Below are 22,918 nucleotides of genomic sequence, written 5' to 3'. Positions count from 1 at the left end.
GTTACTTTCAGTTAGATTTATTACAATATCCTTTTTTGTTGTTGTTTACAATCTTGTTTATTCTCACCATCCACAGAGGTTTCTCTACCTTACCACCAAAATAAAGAATCATTGAAGCACTGTTTTCTTATAACATCATAGTGGTACACACTTGAAACACAAATTATTTCCATATGCACTTTAGTATACAGCTCATCTCTTTCAGTTAGTAAATTGTCATGAACATTGGGCACTTCTTTGTGTATATAATCTTTTCATATCATCTCTGAATATGGATAAGTTTAACAGGGCTTCTCTTTACTGGCTGAATTTAAATGTTTATTAATAATGTCTTAGTATATTTCATAATATTGTGCATAAAATTCTCTTATTATCTTTTAAATATATTCAGGATTTGAGTTAGGTTACTTTTGTCATTCCTGATATTGGTAACTTGTATCTTCTATTTTTCTTCATTAATCCAGGTAGAGGTTTATCAATATTATTAATATTTTCAAAGTACCAGCTGTTGGTTCATGGATTTTCTTTAGTTTTTTTTTTTTCCATCTTTTCTATTTCATTATTTTCTCTTTTAATATTTATTGTTTTCTTTATTCTGCATACTTAGGGATTGATTTGCTCTTGTTTTACTCATTTCTTGAGGAAGAAATGAGGGTTTTGACTTGAGATCTTTTTTCCTTTTCCTAATATAGTCATAAATTCCTAATATAATGCAATAAATTTCTTCTAAGCACTGTTTTATCAGGATTCTCCCAAATTTTGGTATATTTTTATATCGTTTTCTTCCAGTAGAATATATGTTCCGATTTTTCTTTTACTTTCTTCTTTGGCCCATGGGTTGTTTAGAAATGTGTTATTTAGTTTCCAAATGTTAATGAATTTTCCGTATATGTTTGTGTTTTTAATTTTTGATTTAATTTCATTGTGGTCTGAGAATGTACTTTGTATTATGGTTATGAATTTTTTATTTTGAGGCATTTTATGAGCCAAGTATGGTCTATCTTGGTAAATTTTCCATATTACCTTGAAAATATATTTTTCTCTTACTTAGTGAAGTGTCTTTTACATGTCAACTAGTTAGGTCAGTCTATAGTGTTGTTTTAGTGTTCCGTGTACTCACTAATTTTTTGATTACTTGTTCTGTCTTTTATGTAAAGCGGATACTAAAATCTTCATCTATAACTCTTGATTTCTGTTTCTTCTTCCAGTTATATAAATTTTTGCTTATTTTCTCTCCTTTCTTGACTTTTGGATTGATTGAATATTTTTTTCTGTTCTAGTGTTTTTCTCCACTAGTTTGAAAGTTGTACATACTAGTACTAATTTTTTAACATTTATATGCACACTTTAAAGTCAAATATCAATCAGGATCTCAACCTTTCTTCCAAACACTGCAGGAAAATTTCAATAATTTTATCTCCAATTACATTGTATTTCATGTATATGCTATTTTGGTTTTGTATTTCAGTTTCATCTTGGTTTTTAATTCTCTCAATATTATTATGATAATTTTAAGTCTTTTTTTTTCTTTAAAAATATTACAGTATATTTATCAGTTTGCTTGCTTTTCATTTCTTCTGTATCTTGGATCTAATTGTGTGAGATGTTAATTTTTGTTTGAAGAACATTCTTTATAATAATTTTGATTTGGTTATTCTGTTGATAGCAAAATCTCTCAGTAATTTTCTAAAATGTAAAAATTTATCCTTATTTGTGAATGATATTTTTATTGAGTATAGAGTTCTAGGTTGCCATTTATTTTATTGCAGCACATAGAACTAGTATTACACTGTTTTCTGGCTACCATTGTTACTCTTGAGAAGTTAACTGTCAGTAAAATTGTTATTCCTTTAAAGGTGACATTTTTTTTTCAGTCTAACTGTACTTATATATTCTTTTTGTGCATGTGTTCTGCACTTTTCTAATAATTTTTCTCTATTATTTTCTTTTTATTTGTCCTGCTTTGGCTTTTCTGAGCTCTTATGTATGATAACTAGGTCTTTCATACATTTTGGAAAATTCTCATCCTCGTCTCTTTAAATTTTGCCTCTGGCTTATTGTCTCTCAATTTTTCACCTGGGGCCCAAGATATATATTGTTTTGCTTATTATTATTATTTTTTTACCTCATCTAGTCGTCTACTAAGAGATTGACTTATATGGACTGCATTAATAGCCTCTCTTGCCTTCTGTTTTCCAGATCTGTTCAAATAACCATAGCACAGGGAGCGGACCAGAGGGAGGGAGGAAAGTGAATTTGGGCACTTATTGCCATTGCTCGCTTATGGCCAGGCTGATTGACCATTTACTAATGCTTCCTGTCAGTCACCCCCAACTTAGAGCTGTCCTCTCAGGGTTCCATCATCACTCTCTTCTCTTTCCTCCCCAGGTCTAGGGTGGTAGTGCTCCCACGGTTATGAACCCCAGGAAATTAAAATAGTTCATGTAGTTTCCTTAAACTGTGACCAGAAATTTTAGTCACTCTTTATCTCTCCTCAGACTATCCAGTTCGATTGTACTCTGTTTCCCTATTAGACTCAGAATCATAGGGATATTGATGAAACCTTCTCATGGGTCCTCTGTGACACTTAACCTTGCCTTTTATAATTGGTATCTCTACGTCCGTCTGTGTTACATTCTATGTAATTTCTCTCAGTTCAAACCTATTTCTTTAGTGATTCTAATGATGGTTTTTTTGGATTAAATTGTTATACTTTTAACTTTTAAAAGTTCTATTTGATTCATTTTCAGATCTGTTTGGTAATTAATTATAGTATGTGATTCTTTTTTTTTTTTACCTTCTTGTTTTGTCTTTAAACATATAAAATATATTTCTTTTATATTCTCTCTGATGATTCCTGTGTCCAAATTCTTCATGAGCTTGATTTTGCTGACACTTGTTTTCATTGCCTCTTGCTTGCTTCTACTTTCTTTCAGTTTTTGCACTTTTTTGAATGTGAGTTTATAGTTTTTGGAATTGAATTTATGAAAATTTTGTGAGGAATAAAGATAGTATCTTCTAAAGAATTTTTTTTCCCCATCATGCTGTACACTTTAAACTTATATAGTGATTTTTTTTTATCAATAAATTGGAGGGGAAATTGTTTTGTCTTCTGCCAGGTCCCTCAGTGAACTACGTATCAAAGATAATTATAAGTTAACACTTATTATTAGAATTTCAGCCACATGAGGGATGGCTCATGATTATTACTAATTATTAGCATTAAGGTAGACATATCTAATTCATCTTTACACTATGTTCATAGCTACTTGTCCTAGATCTGTAGAGTGGATTTCTTTTTTTAGATTCTCCACCTGGGAGAGGCTCCAGGCTTTGTCTCTTTAAGTTACATGAAGCTATGGAAACGTTAGTGTAAGTTTATGAGGCCTAACAGTTTATCTGCAAGATGAAGGCTATCATCAGTACTTTCAATTTCCACTTTCAATTAAGTTTTGGCCTCAACATATTATTATTATTATTAATTATTATTGTCATCATCTTAACATCTCTTGGAGAGATTTAAAAATATGCTTCCCTAAATTTTATCAACCTTAAATTACTGTCAGTTAAATGGTCACTTACAGTACCTTGTTAGCCAAGATGTTGGCATCAGAAACCATCATTTTATTTTTACCTTTTTATCATTTTGTATCCGCTATGTCTTTTACAAAAAGCAGAGTTGAATTTGCTTTTACTGAATCTGAGATTTCATGTCTTTTAATTGCATGGCCTGACTTCTCTTATCTTGTTACATGCTCTCTGATCTTTAAAATCTTTACTTGAGTTATTCTTTAAAAGTTTTATGGAGAAGGTAAGCCTTAAGCTGAATTGTGATGAAAGTATACCTATTAGGGTTTTGTAATGAGAGAAAGAAAGAGCGCTAGCTGTCAGTGGTTGAATTCACATGTTCATTTTGGATCATGCTGTTTCCTTGGCTGAATTCACATGTTCATTTTGGATCATGCTGTTTCCCTTATTTAAAAGTAGCACATAAAAATTATATCCCCCCCCAAAATTTTTTTATGTTAGTTACCTTCTAAGCAATGTATTTTTCTGATAATGTATATTTATTTTTCTTTAAGTGTAAAATATTTTCTAATTTCAATATTCACATCAGAAATTTAAAGTCAGATTATAATAATGAAATTTTAATAGAACTGATCTGTAATTTGGAAGGCTAAGAAAATTTATATTTTATACCACTTAATAAATTATTAATAATAAGTTATTAATAACAATAAATAATTATTAATAAATTAATGATGATGATGGTGATGGTAGTGGCTTTCTGAGTTTAATATTAAGAAGAATAATAGTGTTAGGTCCTGGCTCAGTAGGAAGCGTGTCTCGAAGGATAAGTAGTATTTTTCAAAGACATTCTACAGGCCAGAACACTGAATGCCACATATTTACCCAGAGTGCTTAAGTTCATTGTGCTCATGATATAGATGAAGAATCAGGTCCAGAGAAGAGATACAATTTGCTGAAGTCAGGCAACTCTTAAGTGGCAGAGGTAGGGTTTAGATCCAACGCAGACTCTAAATTTTTTCCCACTCTATTTCTTGTTAGCTTATATTTTTTCCATCTTTAATAATTTCCCTTAGTAATATTTCCTAAATATTTCATTTATAGCTCCTTTACACCAATTTTACAAACTTTTCAAGTCTTACTTTACAAGTATGAGCTGAGCTAATATTAGCCAAAGCTAATATTGAGAATGTCTATAATGATATACATCATAAGAAAGCCCTCTTGACTGCCTGATGTGAAGAAAGTCTGCATCCACTCCTTTACTTATCATTTCTAACACATTTAAAAAAATTGTCATTGAGAGTAAAGTACAGTGACAAAGTCCAAATGAGTTTATTCATTTTTCAATTCTTTCTTCATTGTGTCTGTTATTCATACCATCTATTAAGAAAGAGAGAAACATTTATTTTATTTAAAGCAAAATTAAAATGAATTAGATTTGCAATTTTTTTCTTAAAATTGCACTTTTAAGGTAGGGAAAACAATTTGTTTATGCAATTTATTTAACAGACATGCAGTAAATATTTGTACCATTGCACAATATCCCTAATTCCCAACAGTTTCAAGTTAAAATTTTTTTAGTATCAACTTTGCGTGCAGTATTTAATCTTTACATTAGTCCAATGAGGTTAATTACTTTATTGTCTCCATTTTGAGCAAACTGAGACTTGGATAATTTGGCCGTAGTCACACAAGTCAATAAGTGAAGTGGATTCTATGTCAGTCTGATTGGAGAGTCTGAGTTCTTAACCACATGCTGTACTTATTTTCTAGCATACTAAAGCTTGTCATGCAGAAGCATAAATATTTCTAGAAATCTATGTGTAACATTTCTGAGTACTATGATTATTATTGAGACACAGGTTTATGAGGGGTATCTATAATCATTACAAAAGTTGGTTGCTAAATTGATACATCTTTTCAGACTTTAATCTCATTAACATATGTGAACCAATAAATTAGGTGATATCAAAACAACTATCTTTAAAAACAAGAGCCACAATGAGAAGGAATAGTCTCTGACAAAGAGCGGAAGTAAATAAAGAAAAAAATATTGTCCAAACTGAGAAAAGAAACAGAAAAAAGCTTATTACAGTTTGAGTAAAAACAATGAAAAGTTAGAAAATGTAGATGTCTCGGCAGATAAATATTTACTTAATACTTTCTATTTGCCAGGCCCTACACTAGGTGGTGAGAATATGCAGATCAACAGGATACGCTTCCTTTTCTGAAGGAACTCACAAATTAGTGCAGAAACTCATAAACAGTTAACAATACTAGAGTGTAATCAAAGTATAAAGACGATTCCAGGGTAATAGAGAAGTGATTGATTCTATATGTGTGTGATGCGGGGCGCGGCGAGAGAGAGGGTGGAGCAGGGCAGAGAGTGGGTAGGGGGTGAAGGAATTGTTTGGGCAGTCTTGAGGAAAGAGATGGGATCTAAGCTGATCTCATAAGGATGACATGATTTCACCAGGTAGAGGTAGGGAAGGGTATTTGTGAGTGTAAGCAAAAAACACAAAAGTTATTTTATGTTTCAGGGAGCAGTATGACAGGACCAAGGAATGTTTATCATTGGAAAGAGTTTATTAGTTTTCTATTGCTGTGTAACAAATTGTCGAAAACTTGGCAGTTGTAAACAGCTTTCCTTTATTGTCTCACAGTTTCTGTAGGACATAAGTCAAGGTATGGTTTAGTTGGATTTTCTCCAAAGGGTCTCGTGAGGCTTAAATCAAGATGTCATCCAGCCTATGATTTTATCTGGAGGCTCAACTAAAGAAAGATTTGCTTCGAGCTCCCTCAGGTTGTAGGCAAAATTCATTCCCTTGAGGCTTTAGCATTTATGGTAAGTTTGATTCTTCAAACCCAGAAACAGAGATAGAGTCTCTGATACTTCTAGTCTAAGACTTGCCATCCATCTTCAAGTGACTCATCTGATTAGGTCAGGCTCAACCAGGATAATCTCCCTTTGGTGTAATTGTTAGGGACTCTGGAGTAATTGTTAGAGACTTTAATTACATCTGCAAAATTCCTTCACCTTTGCTATAATAGTGTAATCTAATGAAGCACTGACATCCCATCACTTTTGCCGTAATCTGTCGGTTAGAATCAAGTCAAGATTCTGCTCTCATGCAAGAGGAGGAGATTATAAAAAGGTGTGATTTATTGGGAGACACTTCAGGATGACTGTCTCAGAGTGGAATGATGGATGGAAAGCAGAATGAGAAAACCTCAAATAGGAAGTTTCAACTTTACAAGTTGCAACCATTCAGACTAAATCTAAAATCTTCATATGATTAGACTTGCATAAGTACATGCTGATATAAAATGCTATGAAGGAAAAATAGTATGGGTGTTATATGAAAATAGCACATATTCAGATATTCATATTACATTCAAACTACTGCTTTGGTGGTTGAGGATTAGTGCATATGTGTGTGTGTGTGGGGGGCTTGTCTTTAATCTAATTATTATATTTGTGTAAGATACCAGTTCATATATACTCCCTCAAATTCTCTGGACAGATGGGAGATAAAATATTTTTATAGAACATAAATGACAAAATAGCTTTTTTTAAATTCAGAAATTATTTTGATAACATCTTGGCTAAAATAATCTCCTCTAAATTACTCTGGTTTCTAGTGTTTTATTTTATTTATACTACTTATCAGCACCTGAAATCAGAATTCGGTTATGTATGACTGTATGTTAGTATGTGTTTATTTTTTTGTTTCTATCTTCCACATTCCCATTGGAATATAAAAGCTTTATAAAGGCAAAGGTTTTATCATTTTTATTCATCATTGCAACTGCAGGACTCAGAGCAATGCTTGACAAACAAATGAGTGGATGGTAATGATTAGAATTATCCATGCTAACTTCCGCCCAACCAAAGCATTCTCAGTATGATTGTGAGAGCAAGAGCCAATAAAACTTGAAGATTTGGGAAGGTTAGCAAAGGTGCAATTTTATAAACAAGTGAAATAAAATGTAATGTGGTTAGTGATTGGGGAATTAAGGATGTTGGCAAGTAAAACTTGAGGTGAGTTAGAAAGAAGTACTGTTCTTATTTTAGATAAAAGCACAAAAAGAAATAATGTGAAAACAAAACAAAACATTTAGGTCAGCTTTCAGTGCCTTCTTTACTTGTAGCAGCTTCCAGTGGAAGAATGAAGGCCCATTCTTGCTACTTGGATGAACCCTTATGGAAGACGATAGAGCTGAGTTTTCAGAGTCAGATTCCATGAGCATAGCAAGGTACAGAAACTGAGATAAGCAAACCTCCGGCTCAAAATTGCACTCAGTTCTTCTGAACACAGTTTCTTCTGTCCAAGGCAGGTGCCCTCTAGGGAATCTTACATCAGGTGAAGAAGGACTGTTGTTCGCAGCGTAAAAGGTAATTCTATTCTCAGTCTTTCCATCTGCAAAATTTCATAGGTAAGAATAAAGCACTGCCCAAGAACAAAGGATGTCAGATTTGTCACCACCGACAGATGGTATGGATGGTAGGTTTCATATTTGTAATTTTAAACTTACAGGCAAATGGACTTGCAACCAATCTTTCAAAATCCAAATGGAGAGTTTCTGTAATATTTTTATCTTTGGAGTCGTCTTAGCTCTCCTGTTCATCATTGTCTGAGTTTGCTACTGCTGCTGTAAACCATTATGACAAACTTTTTGGCTTAACTCACATGTATTTTCTTATAGTTCTGGAGGTCAGAGGTCCACAGTAGGTCTCACTGGGTCAAAGATCAAAAGTCAGCAGTGCGTTCCTTCTGGAGGCTCTAGGGGGGCATCTGTTTCCTAGCTTTTTCCAGCTTCTAAGGGCTACCTACATTGCTTGGCTTGTGGCCCCCTTCCACCTTCAAATCTGGTAGAGGCTGATCAAGTATTTCTCACATCACATCACTTTGCTTTCCTCTTCCCATTTAATGATTCTTATGATTACACTGGGCCCACCCAGATGAACCTGGATAAGGTTAGATGGTTAACAATCACAATTCCATCTGCTACCTTAAGTTTCCTTTGCCATATAATGTAACATGTTCATAGACTCTGGGAATTAGGAAGTAGACATCTTTGGGAGGCAATTATTCTGCCTACCAGATTATGTATTTTCTTTATAAAGATTTGGACTTTTCTAAAAATGAACACATCTCTAAATAGGGGACAATTCTGCTTTCATGTCTGGTTGAAACGGATTAAAGCAAGGGTAGAAAAGAATCTAAACCCTTGTTTATTCTTGGTCAGTTCATTCTTCAAAGAGGTCCAAGTTTAAGATTGCCAGAGCAGGCCAAGGTCAGAAATGTTATGGACGTAACTTATTTTTTCCAATCAGACATTCCACTATTTAGAAGAAATGTCTGATCTCTGTGTAAAGAAAGCAGTCACATTTCTTATCATACATAACTACCTATTTGCAGTCACATAGATTTCAAATAGGACTTCATACAGATTGTTTTTTGGGACACTCCTTACCCTTAGTGGGAACATGTGAACCCTGGGAAAGACTTGAAACCAAATGCTTTACATTTGCAAAGAACACAGTACTTGAGGCACTCCTAACGTTCTTAGAAAGTAAAGTTAATAACAGGTCATTTAAAATCATTATCTGTCCAGGCAAAATTTAATGATAAGATTCATATATTTGCCCTTTGTGCTAGATTCTAAATATGAATTAATCTATGTAATTAACTTGCAGTGGAATTTTACTTTCTAATTGTGTGTAGGTAAAACCAACAGTTGTTCATTTTTTACTGCTTTTGACAGTAACAGTTCCATTATGTTGTTTTATGAGGCAATAATACAGTGTCTAAATAGAAAAACTCTAGGCACAAATAATTTATCCTATTGAATAACAAAGAGATTGTCATCAATAAATCAGGAAATCAGATTATTTTTCATGCAGGCCAGGCCCAAGTGAGACACTTATAACTACAATAAAAGCTCTGATTAATGATGTTTGAATATCAGAAGTTTGAAAATTTGACATAAATTTATTAAATATCCAGAAATCCACAAGGTAATCTACACTTCAAATAAACAGTCTGAATTTCTTTACATCATTCATCCAATACCTATTACACTTGGGAAACTTCTGATTTATCTGATTTTAAGGATGTCTAAAACTATGTGAATTCATGGTATTCCTGATCAAAAACATGAATTCTTACTACTGACTCAAATCTAAAAATAGTTGTTTTTACTGAAGCCTTGAAGCTGTTGCCAAGGAACGAGCTATGGAAAACGAAGATAAAATATCATCAAAATATCTTAGTTAAAAAGGAGAAAAACTCTGAAAAGCAGCCATTTCTCGTGAAAGCCGATATGTAGTGATAATCTTTCTAGGCCTGGCCCATTCCCTAGTTGTCATGCCATAAAGATGTCTTCTTAGTCTTCTCTCTCAACCATGTATTCCATGTTCTGATACTTCCTGAAATGCCATTTGTTGGATTTAATAAAAACTCACTTCTCAAATGCAAGAGCTCAGAGAGGGTCTACAGTCCACAGGGCGCACTAAACATGTCTTATGCGTGATCCTTGCCTATGGGAAATCAAATCCCATGTTTTGATATAATCTATATATCATAGATATATATCTTATATGTATCTATCTATCTATCTATCTATCTATCTATCTATCTATCTATCTATCTATCTATGAAGCAATTACATTAGTGTCTTTGTTCATGTTAATTGTCCTGAATGATCAGAAGCAAGAAAAGGCAACATTTGCTTGATTTTCCAGAATTACTTATTGGAATTAATCTTTTCTTTTAAAAAAGAATTACCTGTAATGAACAGTGGTCAGTTAACCAGAATTTTCTGAAGGTCAAGAAACAAACAACAGCCAGCTTGGTTAATTGCATTTTTTATAAAAATGATAATGTTTCTCTGTATTTGAGAACCTTCATGGAATGCTATAGGAAACCCAGCTTTAGGCAGTAACTTACAAGAAGCAATGTAGCAGAGACTCTGTTCACCCAAAGAATTTACAGACTGAAAATTTATTAGGAAAGCTAAGTATGAACAATGAAATTAGGAGAGAGTTAAAAAAATGCTCAGTGAGGGGGGTAGTGATTAGTTGAGGAGAAGATGGCTCCATCATTAGCAGTTGTAGATCACTTAGCCAGGATCTATGGAGTATGGAATCTCCCTGAAGAGTCTGAATTATCTATGGTCAATAGTCAAGTAGCCTTTGTTTTCAGAACGACTCATTTTGGAATTCTATTCATGAACTGAACAAAATCCAGTGAACTGACATCATGTCAACATCTCTTACTGGTAGTTATAGTTCTTTTGGACCTCTGTTAAAATATAGTATCCTAGTTAAATGTCTGTGTTTTCTTTACGTGGCTCCAGGATGACCACAACTGAGTAGCTATTACCATAAAGTATTTTGGTCATAAGAAATGAACATGACTATTTTCTGATATCTCACTTGAATTTTATTAAAAATACATATGATTGTGTTAATTTTGTTTTCTTAAACTTTTATCATGTTTGAATATTCTGGGTTATTATTTTCTATATTTAGCTGAAATCCAGAATACTTTAAATTTAGTTTGGACTAATTTGAGTAATTACACGGGGCAACCAGGATTATTCCTAAAGGTCACTTTAAACAATCATTTTAATATCTTTTGGGTATTAAATTCTGTGAAGAATTTGTACTTTTACCAAGTATCCATTTTACCTACAGCTTGCACATTGCCATTTGGGATGATGAACTCTGTTGCAGCTAGTAGGAGCGTATTTTGTTACTTTATTTTATTGTTTTATTTTATTTTAAGAGCCAACTTTGCTGTAAAGTGCATTGCCTGAAGACAGGACAAAAAACAGGAAATGACAACTAGGAGTGTGATTGGGTGTGGTGTGGTGTGGTATGGTGTGGTGTGGTGTGGTGTGGTGTGGTGTGGTGCAGATTCGTTAGCCTTAATGGAGATGGAGAGGAGTGGGGCATGCATGTTCCTCGGATAGGTTTCTATGTAGGACTTTCCTTTGTAAGTAGTTGCCACAAGAGAGCTAAGAAGAAATTTGCTCTAGCTGTTTTCTAGCTGTTAACTAGTAGATACAAGTTAAACTAGTTGGTCACAGAGAGAAGGAGCTATTTAATAGCTGTTTTAGAGACAAATTGTAGATCTTGAAATAATGTTAAACAAGAAGATTCTAGAAGCCCTCATCCTTAGAGAATGGTGATTGTGGGGTATATTTACCAAAGGAAAGATTTAGGAGGCCATTGTTGCCTGCTGTGTCCACAAAAAAGGAACAGTTGGTGATAAGTCCTGCCCAGGTAAACTCACCAAGTGAACCACTACATGAAGCCAATTTCAGAACTTCCATTGGTAATAATAGTGAATGTCAGATTATATGGACCTACTACTGAAGGACCCCTCAACTCTTAGGGTAGCAAATAGGTTTTGATTCTTATGCTAATCCTCATGAACTGTTAGAGACTGCTTAGAGTGCTGTGTTGACAAATGCCAAGAAGTCTTCTTCAGATTTGTTGAGTAAAGATGTTATTATTAGTTAGAGATATCCTTTATGGATTAGGGTATAGAGATATAGGTATAGATGAGTCCTTCTTAACAACTAGAATTCAGCTAATACATAGACTTATATTCTTAACACGTAGTATATTTCACCTCGATATGGATGGTGAAATGTTGGTACCATTAGAAGTCTAAAAGATAAAACGCTGAGTTCAGAAATGGTGACCTCGATCTGTTAAATGGCTTTAGATTCTTAGATTATTTCTGAGAAAATAGGATAATTAACAAGTGTTTGTTACTGGGGGCAGAGGGAGAAAGATGACATGTGCTATGCCATCAATTGTCTAGAAATTTGAGTGCATCTAAATCTAATTTAGTATCTCCTTATTTTCCTAAAGGTTAGTGTAGTTTATGAAATATAGATTATTTCTTAACATTTACAATAGCCATAAAATACACATGGCTTGTGTATAGTGTTCTTTAATTTTTAATTCTCTAGCATTGGTTTTTCATTCTGCTTAAAGCATCTTTGAATTTTCAAAGACATTTACTTCTGCTCTAAATAAGCAACCCTCATAGCAAGGATGAATAGCTTTCTCCTTTCAGATCTCTTCTTTTTTTCCTTATATAAATGCTGCAAGTCGTTTCTTTCACTCCAATATTTTCACTTTATTTTCCCAGCTCCTTGCTGACAGAGAAGGTAGACATTATGTTACACATCCCTTCTCATTTTTTTTGGCTTTTGGTAGCTCAGCTGCAACTAACCAGTATTTGAGATTTTATATAGGGGAAGTCACTACCTATCAAAATGTCAGTATTTCTTACATGAAAAGGACTGGGTTAATGAATATGAGATTTTGGAAAATTTTTAAAGATCAAGGCTTTCTGCTTAAGCTTGGACACAGAAAATTTAGATGAACTTTTCTGAGGTCTCTTCAAGATATGTTAAAATGTTATGATAACAGCATTTCTTCTGGCATATGGCATGCGTGTGTGTTTATTGTTGCATATCATCAGGTTCTCTGAGACTTTATGTGTTATCAGTTGGCTATCTTTACAAATTTTGTAAAATATCATGTTCATCTTACCATAGAACTTCATACTTCCACAAAATTCTTAGGTATATTTTCCTTTACTAGGCCAGAAAAAGAAATCATTACTTTAACACCCATTTAACAGATAAAGAATTTAGTTTCAGAAAAGCCAAGTGAGGGGTTCCAGTGAGATAACTAAGAATAAAATTCTGACTTCTTTTCGTTATAATTTGTGTGCTAAGTAAGTCTATGCCTTACCAATTTAGGATTTCAGAATACATTCATCTTTTAAAAAATCAGATTGCCCAGCAGTGGTAGCCTTTGGATCTCTACTTGTCTACACAAGAATTTAATTCTTCTAAAATGGGCTTAGTCCTGAGAACCTCTCAAGGAAGGAACTTTTACTCCTGTGCTCAGGAAGAGCTTCCAAATAAAGTCATGATGGTAGAGGCTTTTCAGTCACTAGGCCTGAGGAGATCAGGCAAGGCAAGGTCAAGGTGAATGACTGTCTTTTGTTCCTGGTCTTCACTGTCACCAGCACTATGCACTGCTCTGCTCATGTCACTTCATCTGAAGTTTGGACATGTCCATTTCTTAAATTACCCAAATATAAGGAAGATACAATTGCAAATTTTTGGTAAGTCTGTTCTAAAAGATAAAGGAAATGTAGAAAAAGAAGTACAAAGCAGCGATAGCAGGTAACTACATAGAGTTGGTTTCCACAGAAAACACATGTCATTCACCTGCAGGATCCATTTTAAGCATGTTTTTATGCACATAGACCTTGGCTTACCCCCATATGGCAAGTAACCCAGATTCACTACTACTGCTAGTCCTCCAAGAATACCTACACTTCAAGGTCCAGGCCCTATTGCTAAGGAGTGACCCTGCTCTTCAGAGTCACGCCTTGCTCCCTCACTTCTAGTGGTTATTGCACCTGACTCTTCTGTGACTTACTGACACTTGAACCCCTTTATTTCTCCTATAAGAATTTCTTCTTGTATTGTATCTCTTATAGGACGGTGACTGCACTTTCTAAAATGTAGTTTGGCCAGTCTTCAATAGCACCACCTGTATGACATTAATTTTGTAGTGTAGATTGGGTTTACTCAAGCTCAGGCCATGTTCTTTTTAATGTCTTTCTTTCAACAAATGTCTTTCTAAATATCTAGGTTGAAGTCTTAGGGGCCCCTGCTTACGTCATTCAGACAGTAACCTCTTAACAAACACATAAGCACACATCGAACAAGCAGTAGTCAAGTACTAAATTAATACAGAACTAAGAAGGACTTTTCTCGAAGAAGCATTCAGGTTAATGACTTTCTCCAGGAACAGTGAGAGATGACTCTCTTTATATTTAGATGATAAAGAGCTTTCTCAAGTTATTTTTTTCAGAACTGAAGAGGAGACTTATTTCACAGATCCAACCAAAAGTGCAGCTCAAACTAGATACAGTTTTAGAAAGATGGCTCCTCCACAGAGTCTGTCCCTAAGGGAAGCAGCTATCCCATCAACCAAACAAAATTAAAAATATCCTTTTATATTTTTTTGTCGTTTATGAACTTAGTTGTTAATAAGTCTATGGGCTTTCCTGATCGCTTCAGCCAGAAATAACCCTTCCTTAGACATTTCATTGAGCACTTTGACCTTCTCTTATGTCACTGGCTCTTTTATCATTTGGGTACCGCTGTCTTTATTCTACATTGTAAACTCTTGGGGACAGAGAGTTATCTCTGTGATTCTCTTCATGCTCCCGTATCCTATGTTTGGTAAGCGCACCATCATTTTTGATAAATAGATGTTTTTTATTTTGTGTTACTGTTTTTTAAAAGTGAGAGTTTTACATTATGCTGTCTAATTTAATTTTTATGGCTGCGTTAGAACAAATTGCAATAGACTCTTAAAGCTGTCGGGATAGTACGTTTATCGCTCACAATCACTGATAAAGAGGTCCGAGGCAAGGTTTTCATGTGTAAGACATTAGAGGCAGATGTGGAGCAGGTTACTTCACTCCCTCCACCACAGTTTTCTCACCTATGAAAAATAATGCTAATGGTACCTTACTAATAGTGTGTTGTAAAGATTATTTGAAATTATTTGTTGAAAAGCTTTTATAACACTTTCTGACACACCATGGTTCATACTCAGAAAAGGTTAGCTGTTGTTATTGACATTGCCTTGGCAATCTGAAACAATATCTCCTTATGTCTTTAAGTCAGTACAATAAGTAGCCTAGGCTTCTCTGTCAACAACTAGTCATTTCATTTAGTGAAAGAAATGCAGATATTTTACAGTGCGTGGTGTAAATGCTGCCAAATTTAAGTAGCCCATCAACAGAAGCTCAGCTTGTATTTGGAGGTTCCGTTTTCCAGAATTAAAAAAATAATGATAAAGGTTACAATTACAGAAAGAAAAGAAAAGCTAGATCATGCCAGAGAATAGCAAAAAAGTAATCTAGATGAAAAAAAGAATCTTATATAAGAAAATTTCTTACTTGGTCCAATAAGTCTACTAATAAACATGAAAACATCTCTCCTTCTTCCCACAATCCACTAGTTACTTGCTGTCATTGTAGCAATTCAACCCAAAGCTGAGTCTTTCTTGGCTTTGCCGTTACCACATCGGGAAAGACCTGGAGGAACCTCGTAAGCAGGGAGTAAAGCAGTGCTTATAAACTTCAGAAACTACTACCAGGGACAGTTGTGCTTTCACATTCTTTACCTTGCTTGTGCTCACTTCACAACAACTTCTTCAAAACCTGTGAAAACTCTGTAATAAACCCACTACTGTCCATTCTCACTAACTTACTGTCATTTGAAGTTTTTTAAAAATTTGTAGCCTCCTAACAGTTTTAGTTCAGTCATAACAGGAAAAAATATTTTCCAGGAGTCTGGAAATAGTACAAATGATTAGATACAAAAATGGGATTTACCCTTTCATCATTAATGATATACTTTGCTAAATGCAGTTCTTGCAATTAAGATATTGAATTTGTTTCTTTTTTGTTGTGACATTTTTTACTAAAAACACATATTTTGACATATTCTTAAAAGAAAAAAAACATCTATTTTTATTATATATTTGCCCATCGAACCTCATCCATAGCATTCGGCTGAGAAATCTGAAACTTATATAACCCATTAATATTGTGAAAGCAGGTTGATAGCTGAATTTTCCTTGCTGCCATTAAGAAGTAGTCACTCTGTTGATGTTGCAAGAAAGATATTACCACATATTATATCATCAAATTTTGTCTGTCATATTTTATTATCATAATATCATAGAAATATATTAACATAATCATTTTATTCAGAATAGCTCTCCTTTTGACATGTTCTGGAGTTTCAGTCTAATAAGTAACAAGGTTGTCTATTAAAATGAAGAAGATCTTAAGGGAAGTTCTGACAACTTTAAAGTTAGAAAATGTATCAGAATTACTAGAAAGTAGATGCTGATGGTAAAAATTGTAATAATACTTAGTCAAGTAATAAGAGCTACGAAATTTGAATTGAATTCAGAGTCCTAAAATAGCAGTCTTCGACTAAAGTAAAATTTGTCATATGGTTTAAATTTCACAATAAAGTTTCTACTTTCCTTTAGATAGAAACAAGTCTTTTAGACAATCAGTTCCTTTCATTCCTTTGCGGCCCAATAAGACTTTAATATAAGTCTTACTATTAATTTCCTTTCCCAGAGACATCTGTGTAATTGGGAGGGCGATGTGTCAAAAGTCAGCATTAGAAGTTGTAGACATATATTTTTAGACATGTTAGCCCATGTGACAGTACTGCATTCTCATAGCCCTTCTCCTCTTCCATGCCGCATAGATTACCTTCCTTGGCAATGATTGCACCTAGGGAAATATGTAGTTATAATAGTCCCAAGTAACATTTTTTTTTTTTGCTGCGGGGTAGTTATGTGAAATGGGTAAGCAACAGCACGAAGCAAATCTTGTGTGAACAGATTTGTCTGATTTTTGCTTGAAGGCAGTCTATTGCAGCTCACATCTCCTGGTTGACTTGGATCTCTGCCCTGTATTCTGGCCTTCCATTGGCTACTCTGGTTTTTTGAATCACCACGTCACCCCAGATGGAGCATCACTCCTCGTCTCACAAATAAATCGTCCTCTAACTCGAGTATGCTGGTAGCTTAATGCTAAGGGGTAATGGAGTGAATTACAGCCTAAAGAAAAGAAGTAATGAAAACTAAAATGTGATCTTCAATTCTGAGTATACAAGGGAAAAGAAAAAAATTGCTTTAAATTTTATAGGGGTTCTTTCACAGAAATACTTATATTCCTAGTTTAATAGAAGACTCATCAAATTCCTAGGCAGAACACGTCTCTTTATTGTTAGCCTTGTGTTAAAAATTATGCCCAAGAATAAATCTGAATGAAAGGAGCAAAGCCAATTACAATCCCTTCCCAAAGAGCCATCTATCTATTCCAGACCATCATCATTAGCTACACAAAGACCAAGCAAAACTTTGAAATTATACTTGTTTTCTATTTTTGATGCTGTACCAGATCAATATTTTAAGCAAGCCGCCTACTCCCGCTACCCTTAATGATTGAGGAAATCGTTAATGATATTTTACAGGAACTGTCATAATGAACTTCAAAAAAGAAGAGACTACTCTTCTAAAAAGGCTTGAAACACTCACTAGAGGAAGAATGCTTATTTCACAGAGAGTGCAGGAAATTATGAACGCTATCGGTAGCCACCCAGCCCACTGAATGGGGTTGTTAGTGTTGGTAATTTGCTAACCAGATTTGGGAAAAGTGGGAAGTGGCATTTTCTAGCCTCTTTCTGTCTTAAACATATTTTTCTGCTGTACTGTACATTTGTTTATGTTAACTATTTGCTCAATTTTATGAAGCATGTATGATCCACCAGTAGCAGATAAACCTATTCTTTATCTTAAAATGGTAAATTAAATTATTTTAAGAAGGTGTAAAGCTTAAAATCTTAATTAGGTGGATTAAAACACATTGAGCCCAAATTTATTATTACTATAAAATTAATATTAATATACATTTTATATTTTGGTTAAATATTTAATTTAATATTATCTAATATAAAATTTTTATTTTTTTTAGATTTATATTCAGCTTCTTTTTATTCTGTTGGTGAGGGAAAGATTCCTGCTTTAGAGTTATGGGATGGCTGAACACACCCAACAATGGAAAGATGAGATGACAACAATGAACTTGTCACATATACTCACAGCCCAGGGGAAGACAATACTGTGTTCCGTGCAGGGATTGTACTCAGGGACAGAGTGAAAAACCAGAGACTGTGGGAAGCAGGCTTTGTAGTGTCAAGAGGAGTGGTGTCCCCAGTTCCTGCTGGAGGATCTGACTGGCTTGTCTGAATAATTCTGTGGGCTGGCAGGGAATTGAAACCCACTGCTCAGGGATAAGAAGGGACTATGCCTGGTCCACATAATGAGGAGGATTGTTTATCTGGGGGAACTTACCTGTGGAAACAATGGGGAAAGGGATAGGCAGTTAAGCCTTTTAGAACCCCCTGATTTTACCAGATGTCAAGGCAGCATATAATATTGGGCTTAAATTTTGGGCTTTATTTTCTGTGAAATCAGTGAAAAGAACATTTTGACTTTTAACTATTTTGATAACTTGAAAGATAACTTGATATTTATTTTGATAATTGAAAGAACAAACACTCTGCATACATTTTAGCCAGGGAACTACTAAACTAGTCATTGTCAGTGATCAAGAGATTTAATGTAGTTTTTCAAGATGAATAAATTTGAAATGTATAGTGTGTTCATTGAATGTATAGGGGATTAAAGTTAGAGACAAACTTTCAAAAAGTTATTTTGGGTGGATCTTTGTCACTGATTACTTACAAATGTGGTATTGCTTGTAGATTTCTGATTGTTTAAAGAAATGTTTTGGTGTCTAGAATATATCTTTTCTTAAAATCTGACTCAGCCCATTTGAAAAAACAAATATAAAAGAATTTACTGTTTGTAGCTAAATTAGACATAAAGAGAGCTCCTGCCCCAAGTTAATCTTTTCTAATGAGGTAAAAAAAATTTAAAATATAATGCTGTTTCTTCTTGTTCTTGTTCTTGCTCTTCTTTTCGTCCTATTATTAATGAAGTAATATTTGATAATAGCTCATTATCTCTCCTAATTCAGCATCATATCTTTTCATCATAGAACATCATTCCCAGTCATGATATGCTTAAACTGACCCTATTTTGCTCAGGAAAAATAATGAAGATTTGATTATTGAAATTAAAGATTCTAGATGAAGGTTAGGTGGGCGACAAATTCTCCAGTATAAACAAGAGGACATAGTCTTAGACTACTTTTTGAGAGGTTCAATTCAACAACAGGAGAATTCTTGGAAATGTAAGTAGGGCTCTTAAGACATTCAAGGAAGGCCAGAAACTCCTCCAGAAATTTCCAAAGTTAATGTAATTTATATGTTTGGGAATAGTGCTCTATTGACGGTAGGAAGAAAATCTAGATAATCACTTGAAGAGAAATGTAACGACTGTGTAAGATTCTACACAGAATAAAGGACAATGAAAACTAGAGAGAACCAGCCTCAGAAACACTAATTATCCTTAAGTGTATTTTATTAATTTAATTTAGAAATAGCAAATAAATGTTTTAGGAAAAAATGGATATTATTGTCCCCATTTTTGTGTTTAGAGACAGTTTTATTTGGTTTTATTGGTACAAGAAAAAGGAGCAAGGGAAAAAATAAAGATGCCCAAGTGAAGCATTGAAAAAATGAAAGATACCATTTTAATTTATAATGAGATAAAATAGTCGCATGACTTAAAGATGTATAGGAACATAAATATATATTACACTTTGATTCTCATAGTCATTACTCTTTTCTAGTTGGATCTATCACTTCTAATATACTTCATTATTATAGATACAATTAACACATCTATATATTTTTTAACTTTTAATAATTTTTTGATATTTTTAATCTGTCTTTTGAGAAAAAAAATTCAGCTTTGAATTGCTTCATTTTTTAGAGCTGTGATAATAACCTTGTTTTACTGCAGATATAATAAAATCATTTTATGTTTTCCTGATCTTTGTTTAGTTACATTCAAAGAAATGTTAACAGAGATAAACCTGTATATGATAAGTCATTAAGACCTTGTAATGAAACCACAGAAGTAGGTTAAAGTTACTTATGTATTTTCAATCACTGTGGCTCTGCCTTATAAATATGTTCTTGTATGTCTTAGGCTCACCTGCTTCAAAACATCTTTTTGGTGGCACTCACTTCCCCTCTGACCTCATCGTAACTGCTATCTGCCACCACACCGTCTGAAAAATAGTCTTATTTGACTGAGTGGCTTACCAATCACTAAACTCGGAGATCCACTCCATTCAAGCCAATAGGTACCAAAATGAATCTTCTTCCAAAGAGCTAGTATTTCCCAAGTAATAATGCTTTTATCTGGCTCTCCTTAAGAAATTATGATGATTTATTTCTCGTCTCCAAATAATCTTCACTAAGCCCATATTATTTTATATAAAATTATATAACCGTCACATTACATATAATGTAATGTGACATATAAGTGCAATAATCTTTATTAACAGCTTATATATTTATATTAACATTATATTAACACTTTATAGATCTACATATGTATATAATATGTAACTATATATGTATATTCATGTATATATGTGTAAATATATTAATAAATAATACAGTCCTTTCAACAATAGAGAACAAATTTTCCTAAATTTGTTAAATTTTGTAAAAACAATCCTGATGATTCTGATGCAGTTATTTCTTGGACCACGTGTTTTAGTATTCTGTTCTAGATGAGAATCACCTAGTTCAGTATCAAATGCAATTATGCTTTAAATAACTTATCTTTGTTGATGGCTTTAAAAAACCTAAGCTGATCTTTCACTGAATTGTTGACTGACTCTCATTCTAAGGGAATGCCAAATTTAAAAATTGCCGTGTTCTGTATTTCCATATATAATAACTTCATTGCCGTGGGTTGTGTTTCTGAGTGGAACTCCATAGTTTTAATTCTGGCATAGTTCTTCTCCAGTATCTCTGATTTAAATGGAATCGAGGAGCTCTGCATGTGAAAAAAAGACATGAGGCACTAATAATCAACCAGGAGGACACTGTCCTTTCATTTGAATTAGAGGATCTCACAAACAATGGTCAAAGAAAATTCTGCATGGAACTCCTTCCAAGGACACTAAGGAAGTGAAAGAAAATATCAAGCGTACTTATCATCCTGCTGAAACCTCACAGATGTTATTCAGACTCAGGTCAATTAAATCCATACTTTGATTGCTTGAGGGAAATAACTGCTCAATTAAACTTAGGAAATTAATTTTTCTCTAAGACCAATACTCTGACAGACTCCATAATGCTTGGATTGGGACTTGAATTTTGAATTTTCTATTTTTTCTCAATTCATAATATATGCATATTCTAAAAGAAACTCAAAGAGTTAAAAAAAAATAGACAAAAGTAATTCTCTTGTATAGAGACAACTTCTTCTTAGAGACAACTGTTATTAAAGAGTGAGTTAGTGGCTTGAGTTAAAGTCACTGAGCAGACTATTTACCAACAGAATGTGTCTTAGATACTATAGGAAATTTAATATATTCTTCAAGGAAGTGTGTATTGCCTCAGGGAATAAAACATGGAATTTTTAAGCAGGTAATCCTTTCAGTAGACGACAGAAATTTAAATGACAATGCATTTTAGCATAATGAAAATTATCTGAGTTTTAAGATACCCCTTGAGATTGTAGAAACACTGGTAAGCAATCAAGTGTTCTAGCAGAGTGAAATGCATGTACACCCTATTATAGTAATGTGTTTGGGAAGCAATTTGGAGTTAAAAGGAGAAATTGCTTCCCTTGACCCAATCATGAAATTTCTTTGTATTATCTAACTAAAAAAGTTTTAGAAAGATAAAAAAAAAAAAAAAACAGCCAAAAAAGGGCAAAGTTCATAACTATCGAATAATAATGACTTTGAAAATAAAACTTGAATACCTACTGTTTATGAGATACTATGCCAAAGTTATAAAACACCTTTGAGGAATTATCAATGTAGTTAGGAAATGATATATATGTGGAAAAAAACTATCCAATACAGTATTTGTTTAGAAAGTGAGATCATACTAATAGGACTCTGTGAAAGATTCTCTTCAGCCCTAAGATACTCTTTTTTTCAGAGTGCATTTGCTCTCCAGGTTAATGAGACGATCGGTTGCAGTGGCAGGTAGATGGTAATGTCCACTGCTGGGATGAGCCAGATGACTTTTTTAGTACCTATCAAATTTCAACAATTTTAATTCTCTTTTGGTCTGTGCTTCTAGTATCCCTGCCGACAGCCTAGGTGATTTTTTTTTTGAGGAGGGGTAAAGTTATTAATAATCGATTAGTCTTTGAACATTAGAATTTATGTAGGTCACAAAATATGTCATCTTTCTTTTGGGCAAAATTTCACTTTCTGTTACATGTATGTGCATGTGTGTTTGTGATTTTATTTGTTTTTATATTTTAATGTGTTGAGACTTTAAGTAAATGCCATAATGGCTTTGAATTTAGTAAATTGATATTCATCTTTTTTATCCAAATTCAAAAACATTTGAGATATAGAGAGGAATCATGATTACTAGAGATCGAAATATCAGTTTTATTTTTAATAAAGTTAGATTGAAGTACATGACTTAAATCTGCATTTGTTATGGGCCTGTCCTCTAACCTTAAACTAGGTAGAGTTTTCTACCCTGTTGTTTGCTCAGCTGGGCAACCACAGGCTTCTCCCTACCACAGGGGCAGATCCTTTCTTGCAGTGGATGAGAGCAC

The 22,918-nt window shown here is 33.7% G+C and overlaps 1 protein-coding gene across 21 annotated transcripts in view; it reads left to right on the top strand.

Annotated features, from left to right (window-relative positions):
- The window catches only part of MARCH1 (membrane associated ring-CH-type finger 1), a 612,422-nt gene that overhangs the window by 150,720 nt on the left and 438,784 nt on the right, over positions 1-22,918 (top strand). The window contains exon 3 of one of the 21 annotated variants that reach the window (XM_023532692.1): positions 7,870-7,927. The exons of 19 other annotated variants lie outside the window; for them this stretch is intronic. The gene's annotated coding sequence lies outside the window, so the exon portion shown is untranslated. Of the gene's footprint in view, positions 1-7,869; positions 7,928-22,918 lie in introns of those variants that run through there. One more of the 21 variants, XM_023532703.1, reaches the window with a different exon arrangement.

The sequence above is a fragment of the Pteropus vampyrus genome, unplaced genomic scaffold (genome assembly GCF_000151845.1).
Source record: "Pteropus vampyrus isolate Shadow unplaced genomic scaffold, Pvam_2.0 Scaffold88, whole genome shotgun sequence".
Classification (NCBI taxonomy): domain Eukaryota; kingdom Metazoa; phylum Chordata; class Mammalia; order Chiroptera; family Pteropodidae; genus Pteropus; species Pteropus vampyrus.
The sequence above is the reverse complement of the archived record's forward strand: the minus strand, read 5'-3'. Positions and strand labels throughout refer to the sequence as shown.